Consider the following 12,014-nt stretch of genomic DNA (forward strand, 5'->3'; position numbering starts at 1 on the left):
TATCTCTTCCAGTCCCATCCATGTTGCTACAAAAGTTGGGTATTCATCCTTTCTGATGGAAGCATAATACTCCATAGTGTATATGGACCACATCTTCCTTATCCATTCGTCTGTTGAAGGGCATCTTGGTTCTTTCCACAGTTTGGCGATCGTGGCCATTGCTGCTATGACCATTGGGGTACAGATGCCCTTCTTTTCACCACATCTGTTTCTTTGGGGCAAATACCCAGGAGTGAAATTGCAGGGTCATAGGGAAGCTCTATTTTTAATTTCTTGAGGAATCTCCACACTGTTCTCCAAAGTGGCTGCACCAACTTGTATTCCCACCAAAAGTGTAAGAGGGTTCCCCTTTCTCCACATCCTCTCCAACATATGTTGTTTCCTGTCTTGCTAATTTTGGCTATTCTAACTGGTGTAAGGTGGTATCCCAATGTGGTTTTAATTTGAATCTCCTTCATGGCTAGTAATGATGAACATTTTTTCGTGAGTCTGATAGCCATTTGTATGTCTTCATTGGAGAAGTGTCTGTTCATATCTTCTGCCCATTTTTTGATATGATTATCTGTTTTGTGTGTTTTGAGTTTGAGAAGTTCTTTATAGATCCTGGATATCAACCTTGTGTCTGTATTGTCATTTGCAAATATCTTCTCCCATTCCGTGGGTTGCCTCTTTGTTTTGTTGATTGTTTTCTTTGCTGTGCAGAAGCTTTTGATCTTGATGAAGTCCCAAAAGTTCATTTTCACTTTTGTTTCCTTTGCCTTTGGAGACCTATCTTGAAAGAAGTTTCTGTGTCTGATATCAAAGAGGTTACTGCCTATGTTTCTTTTGAGACATGAAATGAAGGAAAGTTTGGGAGGAATTCTGCATCCCATCCTCAAGGGCCAGTGGGAATTTTTATGCTGGTAAGCATTTTTTTTTCTGAAGGTATTGTCATTCCTCTCAGGAAATTATAACCTCTACTGATACAATTTTGACAAAGCTCATCAGTCATGAGGCTAGATCCTTGACTGTAGTGGCAAGTCTCCATAACTGAATAGTATGGTTCAGTGTGTCCTAGGGAAACAGAATCCTGAGTATTCAGTGTCTGCCATATATCTCAGGATTAAAATCACTTTTGCAAATGTGCTTAGAAGAATGATGGCTTCACAAATTGGTCTTGTTGAAATCTGAATAAAATGAGTGACAAAAATCAGTTCTATAAGCTGAGGAGCATGGTGCTAGGCAAAAAATGTGAAAGAGAATTCAATTTGGTCAGCAAGTGGTACCAAATAAAAAGGATTATGGCATTGGAAAGCTAGCATGATATCAAATGCTAGAGGACATGAATGGTACATAAATAACCACTGCAGAATGACATAGCAACTCTGAGTGCTTGCCTGATAGCCTTCATACACCCACAGTAAGCAGTGTATGCAAAAGCATGAGTAGTGAATACTGGGAAATGGCTGTGTCTAGTCTTGAGCCATTTATACCATTTTCTCAGTCACAGTAATTTGTGAGAATCAACGTATTTAGGTCTTATTAGATAGAAATAAATTATTCATGTTTTTGCTTGCCATTTATCTCAAATATAATATGAGAAAGTTGAAGAGTAAGCATATCATGTTTATTGGATGATCTTACTATGTTTTAATTTGCTTTTTAGGCTAGTTTCAAGAATAGAGCTTCTTTTTTCATTTTTCTCACTCAGGGAGAAATTTTCTAGATATTTGATGGCAGATTAAATGAGATATTTCACTGAACATTTTAACATAAAAAGATTAAATTTCCAAATCTTGGAATTTTATGGTGACATCATTGCCTAACATTCATATTCCATCAGTGGGTTTATGTGTATAAAGATAAGTTATAATTTTAGTTAGTAATGCTTGGGAGGTGGGCTTTGGGTCAGCGTTGAGACCGAAGTTTTAGAAAATTTGATTTTCTATACTACATTTTTCCTGAGGAAAGAATAATTTTTCTAGTTATGTAGATGGTCAAGGGAACATCTTTGATTCCTTAATTATCTATTATCAGTAAACATTCAACTGGGAAGAGTTTGTTTCACAAATTTTTAAATTTCCTGTGTTTTTGTGGAATGTGATTTTTTAATTACATAGAATACTCATCACCATAACAAAGAAGTGCTGATTGTGTCATTTTTATCAGTTTCTTTTCTGAGATGGACCAAAACAATGGATTCCAAGGATAACAACCAATTTTAAATAAGTATACTTTTATGGCTTATTTTTAAAATATTTTTCTGTAGTCAAGTAGATAATTGGTTTTGTGAAGTATCTGTTAATCCAGGCAATGTGAGTTATTATTTATCTGGTGAAATGTGAAATATTTTGTCTCTTTTATTTCCAGGATTTTTATGACTTCTCTCTTTGAATAATAGCAGAAACATCCTAGTAAAGTAATATGAGTTCATTTGATATGAGTGTATATTATAATCTCTTCTGTATTACACATGTTTGACAAATGGACATCACATGTTTCCATATTTTACTCTATTTTAACAGGTTGACATGAACCACTATATGGGTCTCATATAATTTATTCCTTCTTCTTGAGAGAATTCCATTGGGGGGTGTCCCTGGATGGCTCAGTTATGCTTCTGTGTTTGGCTCAGGTCATGATCCTGGAGTCCCAGGTTCGATCATGTCCCACATCAGGATCCTTGCTCAGTGGGGAATCTGCTTCTTCCCTTCCCTCTGCCCCTCACCATGCTGCTTCTCTTTCTCTCACTCTCTCTTTCTGTCAAATAAATAAATAAAATCTTTTTAAAAAGAGAATTACATCAGTAAACATTTTGTTCTGAAAATACTGGCATTCCTCTTGGGATACTCGAACATTCATATGATAGTAAAATTCTGACTGTACTAATCAGTTGTTAGGCTGTCATTGACTGTGATGACTATTCTCCATGATTAAGTAGTAGGGGTGAGTGTGTCGCAGGGAGAGAGAATGTGGAGTGCTTAGTGTTTGTCACATATCTTAGGATCAGTATCCTTTTTTAAATGTTTGTTTCTTTTTTTTTTTATTTGTGTGTGAGAGAGAGAGAGAGAGAGAGAGAGAGCATGCGCGCAAGCACAGGCAGACAGAGTGGCAGGCTAGAGGCAGAGGGAGAAGCAAGCTCCCTGCCGAGCAAGGAGCCCGATGTGGGACTCGATCCCAGGATGCTGGGATCATGACCTGAGCTGAACGCAGCCGCTTAACCAACTGAGCCACCCAGGCGTCCCTGGATCAGTATCCTTTTTATAAATGTGACTGGATCAATGATGAATTAAAAAGTGGATTTCATTAAAATCTGAAAAAAAATGAGTGACAGAAACAATTCTGTGAGCTGAGGTCTGCCAAAGGATCATATAATGCAAAAAATTATGGATAAAGTTCAGTTAATGAGGTAATAGTAACAGCTAGGTCTGTGGTATTTTAAACCTAAACTTATTGCATACATTAGGAGAAAAAGATTATACAGAGATCTATAAATATCTGATTTGGAAATGACATGGTAATTCTTTGAGTGCTTGGCTGGCAGCATGCATACACTCATAATAACCAGACACTGGGGAACCTGCACATGAGTATTGAGACTGATGAGTCACATTTTTGTCTACCCTTAAGCCATACATATGATTTCCTAAGATGCTGCAGTCTTGTGAGTGAGGCATAGTCCATTGAGGTCAAATAGATAATTAAAAAGATATTATAATTAATTAGTTGTCAATTATTTTTTAGATAAAGAAAATATAATAGAAACTGAACAATGGTTTGTATTTATGGGAATAACTCAGTGTTTTAATTTGCTTGTTAACCCAGTCACAATAATTCATACCGAATTTTTTCTTGTCACTCAAAGAGAAATTTTCTAGACATTTGAGTGATGGATTCCAGTATATATTGTATTAAAAAGAGAGGGAGTGGGGGGTAGGCTAGCCAGGTGATGGGTATTAAGGAGAGACATGTTATGATGAGCACTGGGTGTTATACACAACTAATGAATCATTGAACACTACATCAAAAACTAATATTGTACTATCTGTTGGCTAACTGAACAAAATTAAAGAAATAAAAAATAAATATTTGTAACTGTGAAATTATTGCCAGTTATTTCCAAATCTTGGAATTTTATTGGTTAATATTGATATTATTTCAGTTTTTTTCCTTCTGTTTAAAAGAAGGTCCTTGGAGAAACTTTGACTAGGTTTTAAAACAAATTACTTTCTATACCATTCTATTCCATTGAGCAGGGTACTTTTTATTCTTGTCATATAGGTGATCATTGAAAGTATATAATTAATTGCTTATAAGCTCTTGTCAATAAACTTTGAATTTGAAAGTTTTTCTTCCTTAGCTTCTCTGATTGTCCCTGTGGTTTGTAGGTTGGAAGTAAGATGGCAGTTGCATGGAATTCTTGCCACTTCACCAAAGAATACTTGATTTTGTCACTTTTACCAACTCCCTTATCTGAGAAGAAACAATGATGCACTCTTAAGGTAATACCCAAATTTTTATGAACTTTTTCCTGGGTTATTTTTTATTATTTGTTTAAGTAATCAAGAATTAATTAATGTTGTATAGAGTCAATTTAAACACTGTGAGGCTTTAATAATCTAGATTCTTCAAGATTTTTGTTTATTTTTTTCCAGAATTTTTGCAATTTCTCAGTCTTTCCATTAATGCCTAATAATTCCTGTTAGGCACAGAAATGATGGCAAGATTTTTTCTCACCAGTGTAGCAGTGTTCATACCAAAAAGTGTGCTTACCCAAATGCCATTAGTACTTAGCAGGTATCTTTGTGAACACCACACTAAAAATAGAATGAGAAGTATTTTAATTAAGAGGGTTCAGTGTCTGAGTTTTCGGGGGTATAGCTCAGTGGTAGAGCATTTGACTGCAGTGTCTGAGATTTCTGTATACTCTGAACCCCTCTAGTCATGTGTCATATGTATTATGCCTGTGTGAGCCCTGCATGCATTGCTGTGATCACACTGTGGAATTAGGTGTAGCATAACCCTATGTGTCCTCTGAAAATTGCCATGTTCCTGAGCTCAAGAAGATTAAGTGCTGTAAGTAATTTTTAAACAACTGGCCTTTATTTCTCTATAATATCTTTTTGTGATTTCCTCCTCTCCAAATCACTGGATCATCTTTGAGGATAAAATAATTCTGAGGTTGAGTTACTGGAGATATATGTGCATCGTTGTGATTGAAATTTTCACCAGACCAACATTTTCTTGGAACTTTAAGCATACTCAGATACTCTGGTTGCTCATTTAATTTGTATAGCAGAAAATGTTGGACAAAATTTGCTCTGATGGAGGCTATAAATTAACAAAATTAATGTATTTTTGGAATATCATTGGAAACATCCTAAGATAGCAGTATATTAGGTTATTCAATAAGAGGCACATTATTGAACCCTCCTACCTTGTGCCTCTGGCAGGCTAATGAACATATTTATTAATCATCTTTCTACGTATTTACTCTATCCCCACAGGTCAATGAAGATAAAGCTCAGGTTTCACACAAAAATGTTTTTTCCTTACCCTTGAGATATGACACCATCCTCAAGGGCCAGTAGGAATGCTCAATAATTTTTAGTTAGCATTTGTCCCTAAAATATTGATCTTTCTTTTAGTGATTATGTGATACTTCAGTTATCATAAGGTACTCTATGATAGTCAGCTAGAAAACATGAATCATTAATGTTGGGGCTGGTCTCCATGACTCAATAGGGACTATTTCCCAGAGTAATGAATTTCAGAGTACTCAGTTTCTTTTGTTTTCTGAGGTACACAATATCCTATTTTAGGAACTTGTATGTATCAGTGGTGACTGTAATTGAGGTCATTGAAAAATCTGAACAAAATAAGTTATGCAATTGTTTCTGTGAAATTGAGGTCCATCACAGATATCCATTGTAGAGAAAATATGTACAAGAAGGAGATTTGTGTTTTCATTTGTGTGGTATCAGCAATAACTGCAGTATTAGAAAACCATGGTATTGATTTTTTAAAAGATTTCATTTATTTATTTGACAGATGTGAGAGAGGGAATGCAAGCAGGGAGAGTGGGAGAATAAGAAGCAGGCTTCCCACTGAGCTGTGAGCCTGGTACAAGGCTTGATGCCAGGGCCCTGGGATCATGACCTGAGCCAAAGGCAGACACTTAATTCCTAAGCTATGCAGGTGCCCCAAAAGCTGCTGAATTCTTTAGATGGTGAAGTAGTAGGGGGATTATATTCTTGCTTCATTCTTCAAACGCAGCTAGATAGATATCAATCAATCTGAATACCCAATAAATTCATCTGAGGACTGAGAATGAACTGCATACATAGAGGAGGAAAAATGGCCACATTGTGGAAGGTAGGTGCTGTGGAGAGTTGATTTGGGGGAGAAAAGAATTGCAGGTGCTGCAGAGGTGATGGAGCCCTGATCACAGAGAGAAGGGAGAGAGAGAGAGAAAGAGAGGAAGAAAGAGTGAGCACAGTATACAGGGAGTTGCACAAGAAAAACTCTTCCCGAAAACCATTTACTGAGAAAAGGAGAAGAACTGACTGTCAGAAGATTTTATAAGCAGTGGAGCTGAAAGTCTGAAGCTTTAGAAGTCTCTGCTATCACCAGGGTCATGCCTGACAGGCTTAGGAGTGCTCCTATGGGGAAGGAGGGCAGAAAGCCAAGAGGAAACAGCATCTATAGATCCCCTAAGCCACAGTAAAAGAGGCAGTGCATTTGGGAAATATAGCCCTCTCTCGGGACAAAAAAGATGGCAGGCGTGATTAAGCAAATCTTTAATTAGCATACCAGCAGAGGCATCTCCTGAAGGCAGCTAACCTGGAAACCATCTTTTTGCTACGCTTTACCATAAACTCTGAGCCCCTGTGTGGTCATGTGACTACTTTTCTGGGACAAATGGTACCAACCACACCACAGCAAGACCATAATTCAGAGGACCAGTGTGGGTATGAGTTGTGCTGGGTCCCTAGAATTTGGAGTTTTGAAACCCCGCCATGTGACTGAGATAAAACACAGAAGCACTGTGCTGCCACACAGACAGTTAGCTCAGACACGCACAGGGTGAGGGCAGGGTTCTGATGGAAACCAGGACACAGGAGGGGAAAGAATTTGCTCTTCTGTGAGGGCTCCCTAAATAGCTGTAGGTGTGAACTCCCCTCTCTGGGGACACGAGAGTGGGATGACACCCTTTCCTCCAAAACCTATCAGTACAGACAATTTCAGTGAACAGCATAGCACCCCCAGTGGAGATTGGAGCTACTTAAACCAATGCCCATCTCACTGTGCCCTGTTGATGCATCTTTTTTTTATTATTTATTTTTATTTTAATTTTATTTTATGTTTTATTTTATGTTTAAAACACAAAATGTTTTAATGCATAAAAACATAAAATGGGATGGGATGAAGGGCAGAAGGAGAAGGAGAAGGAGAGAGAGAATCTTAAGCAGATCCAGCAAAGAGCCAAAGCAGGGCTTGACCTCATGACCATGAAATCGTGACTGGAGCCAAAAATCAAGAGATGGTTGCTTAACCATATAAGCCACCAATATGACCCTGCAGGCCAATCCTTACTAGGTCAAGTCTGCCTGAGAATCAGAACAGTAGGTCCATCCCCCAGAAGACCTGCACAGCACAACCCTCTAGACATACACACATGCGTGCACGTGCGCGCGCGCACACACACACACACACACACACACATATCAATTCTACTGGTCATGAAGTGCAGCAAATCTTCAGCTATAGGCAAAGTAGAATTAGCCTTTTCTAACAAGCAGACCAAAACATACTTAATTAAAACTTACCACACAGTGGACCAGGTCCAAACACACCCCACTGAAGGCAACTTCCTGAAGCACAAGGCCCTAGACAGAATATGACCTCCTCTTAATATAGCCATTACTTTCAAGAGCATGAAACATAACAAGTTCCCTTAACATACAGAAGAAGGAGGTCTAGGCAAAAATGCCAGATGGAGGAATTTATCCCAAAATAAAGAACAAGAAGCAATCACAGCCAGTGTCTAATCAAAACAGAAGGAAGTAATATATGTGAATGATAATTTTAAAAAACAATAATAAGGATTGTAGCTGGGATAGAAAAAACATAGAAGACTCTAGGAAGTCTTACTGCAGAGATAAAGGAACTAAAAACTAGTCAGGCCAAAATAAAAAATGTTATAACTGAGATGCAAAACCAACTGAATATATTGGCAAGGATGGGAGAAGCAGAGAAATTAGTCAGTTATATAGAAGATAAAATTATGGAAAAAATGAAGCTGAAAGGAAGAAAGAAAAATATTGTATCATGAATGTAGACTTAAGGAACTCGATAAGTCCATAAAGAGTAATGACATTCATATCACAGGAGTCCCAGAAGAGGGAAAAAGAGGGGCAGAAGGTTTATTTGAACAAATTATAGCTAAAAACTTCCCTAATCTGGGGACAGAAACAGAGAATTCCCATCAAATTCAACAAAAGCCAGCCATCAAGACAAATCACAGTAAAATTGGCAAAATACACAGAAAAGGAAAGAATCCTGAAAGCAGCAAGGGGAAATTGTCTTTAACCTACAAGGGTAGACAAATGAGGTTTGCAGCATATCTGTCCACAGAAACTTGGCAAACCAGAGAAAAGTGACATGATACATTCAATGAGCTGAATAAGAAAAATATGGAGCCAAGAATACTTTATCCAGCAATGCTGACATTCAGAATAGAAAGAGAGATAGACTATTAGCTATAGAGAATTAAGTGAGGATTGGTGGTGGGAAGGTGTGTGGGGAAATGGGTTAATTGGGTAATGGGCATTAAGGAAAATGGTTAAAATGAATGCTAAGTCTTACACATAATGATGAATCACTGGATTCTACTCCTGAAACTAATACTACACTGTGTGTTAACCAACTTAAATTTAAATGCAAACTTGGGAAAATGAACATACAGAAAAAGAAGGAGAGATAAAGAGTTTCCCAGACAAATAAAAACTAAAGTAGTTCCCAGGCCAATAAACCAGCCCTGCAAGAAATATTAAAGGGGACCTTTCAAATGTGAAAGAAAGATCAAAAGCAACAAAGAAAGAAACAGAGAAAATCTCCAGAAACACCAATGTTACATATAATACAATTGGACTAAGTACGTGTCTATCATTAATCATCCTAAATGTAAATGAACTAAATACTCCAAAAAGGTATCTGAATGGATAAAAGGATAAGACTCATCTATATATTGCTTACCTCATCTATATATTGCTTACAAGAGACTCACTTTAGACCTAAAGAAACCTCCAGATTGAAAGTGAGAGTATGTAGAACCATCTGTCATGCCAAAGGACATCAAAAGAAAGCCAGAGAAGCAATACTTACATTCGATAAACTAGAATTTAAACCAAGGAATGTAATAAGTGATGAAGAAGGACACTATATCATAATTAAGGGGTATATCCAACAAGAAGTTCTAGCAATTGTAAATATTAATGCTCCCAATTTAGGAGTACCCAGATATATAAATCAATTAATAATAAATGTAAAGAAACTCGATGACTTACTATGGTAATACTAGGGGACTGTAACACCCCACTTAAAGCAATGGACAGATCATTTAAGCAGAATACCAACAATGAAGCAAAGGTACTTAATGGATATATCCAGAACATGTTATCCTAAAGCAGCTTTTGTAGGTTACATGCTACATTCTCCAGAGTAGATCACGTACTGGGTCAAGTACAAAAGGATGTATAAGTAAAATAAGATTGAGGTCATACCATGCATATTTTCAGACCACAATGCTATGAAACTTGAAATCAATCCTCTCCCCCCACACACACACACCAAAAAATAAAGTTGTAAATACACAAATACATGGAGGTTAAAGAATATCCTACTAAAGAATGAACAGGTTAACCAGGAAATTAAGGAAGTAATAAAAAATACATAGAAGCAAATGACAATGAAAACATGATAGTCCAAATTCTTTGGAATTCAAAGGGACATATATAGCAATACAGGACTACCTGGTGGCCAGTTGGTTGAGCATCTGCCTTTGGCTCAGGTCATGATCCTAGGGTCCTGGGATCAAGTCCCACATTGGGCTTCATGCTTAGCAGGCTGCTGGCTTCACCCTCTGCCTGTTCTGCCTGCAGCTGTCTGTGCTTCTGCTCTCTCTCTCTGACAAATAAATAAACCTTAAACAAACAAGCAAAAAAGTCTCAGATATACAACCTAACCTTACAACAGAGGGAACTAGAAGAGGAAGAGCAAATAAAACATAAAGGCAATAGAAGAAGGAAAATAATAAAGATTAGAGCAGAAATAAATGACATAGAAACAAACAAAAAAGCTGGAGAACAGATCAACAAAACTAAGATCTTGGTCTTTGAAAGAATTAACAAAATTGATAAACTCCTAGCCACTTACCAAAAAGCAAAGAGAAGGGAACAAAATAAATATAATAATTACTTTAGGAGAGATCATAACTAATACCATAGAAATACAAACAATTATAAGAGCATGTTATGAATAATCATATGCCCATAAACTATAGGCAATCTGGAAGAAATGGATAAATTGTTAGAAACAAAAACAAAAACAAAAAAAAAAAAAAAAAAAAAAAAAAAAAAAAAAAAAAAAAAAAAAAAGAAACATGCAAGCTACCAAAGCTGAAACAGGAAGGAACAAAAAATTTGAACAGATCCATAACCAGCAAAAAATTGAATCAGTTATCAAAAGTTTCCCAACAAACAAAAGTCCAGGAGCAGATGATTTCCCAGGGGAATTCTACCAGACATGTAAAGATGAGTTAATACAGTTTCTTCTCAATCTGTCCCAAAAAATTGAACTGGAAGGAAAACTTCCACACTCATTCTACAAGCTAGCATTACCTTGATTCCAAAACCCACAAGAACCCCCACTAAAAAGGAGAATTACAGACCAATATCCCTGATGAACACAGATTTAAAAATTCCCATTGAGATATGAGCAGATCTAATACAACAATACATTAAAAGAATTATTCACCATGGTCAAGTGAGATTTATTTCTGTGCTTCAGGAGTGGTTCAATATCTGCAAATCAATCAGTGATATACACCACATTAATAAAAGAATAAGAACCTTATGGTCATCTCAAAAGATGCATAAAAAACATTTGATAAAATATAGCATCCATTCTTGATTAAAATCATCAACAAAGTAGGGATAGAGGTAACATACCTTAGCATCATAAAGGCCTTATATGAAAAAAACACAGCTAATATCCTCACTGGGGAAATCTGAGAGCTTTTGTTCTAAGGTCATATAGAAGAGAGAGATGTCCTATTTAACATAGTACTGGAAGTACTGACCTCAGCAAAAAAGACAACAAAAAGAAATAAAAAGCATTAAAATTAGTAAGGCAAAAGTAAAACATTCACTATTCACAGAGGACATAATACTCTATGTAGAAAACCTGAGAACTGATACAAAACTTCAGCTAAGTCTCAGGATATAAAATCAGTGTACAGAATTCAGTTGCATTTCTATACAGCAATAATGAAGCAGCAGAAATAAAACTCAAGGAAGCAATCCCCAAAACCAAAAGATACCTAGGAATAAACCTAGACAAAGAGGTAAAACTCTGTAAACCAAATAAAACATATGAAAGAAATTGAAGATAACACAAAGAAATGGAAAAACATCTCATGCTTATGGATTGGAAAATTAATATTGTTAAAATGTCTATAATATCCAAAGCAATCTACACATTTAATGCAGTCCCTCTCAAAATACCACCAGCATTTTTCACAGAACAAGAACAAAAAAATCTTAAAATTTGTGTGGAGCCACAGAAAAATCCTGAAGATCATTCTTTTTTTTTTTTTTTTCTTGGCCTCATTAGTAAATTTATTTTTATTTATTTTTTTAATATAATTTTTTATTTTTTATAAACATGTATTTTTATCCCCAGTGGTACAGGTCTGTGAATCACCAGGTTTACACAAAAGAAAAATTCTGGGACACCTGGGTGCCTCAGTTGGT

General features: G+C 36.4%; 1 long non-coding RNA gene and 1 pseudogene across 2 annotated transcripts in view; both read left to right on the forward strand.

Annotated features, from left to right (window-relative positions):
- LOC132029117 (uncharacterized) overlaps positions 1-12,014 on the forward strand; it is a 56,237-nt gene that overhangs the window by 8,545 nt on the left and 35,678 nt on the right. The window contains exons 2-3 of one of the 2 annotated variants that reach the window (XR_009407720.1): positions 767-902; positions 4,368-4,481. This is a non-coding gene — a long non-coding RNA (uncharacterized LOC132029117). The remainder of the gene's footprint in view (positions 1-766; positions 903-4,367; positions 4,482-12,014) is intronic. The other variant, XR_009407721.1, reaches the window with a different exon arrangement.
- Positions 3,255-3,337, forward strand: LOC132000470 (small nucleolar RNA SNORD116; annotated as a pseudogene).

The sequence above is a fragment of the Mustela nigripes genome, chromosome 13, assembly GCF_022355385.1.
Source record: "Mustela nigripes isolate SB6536 chromosome 13, MUSNIG.SB6536, whole genome shotgun sequence".
Lineage (NCBI taxonomy): Eukaryota > Metazoa > Chordata > Mammalia > Carnivora > Mustelidae > Mustela > Mustela nigripes.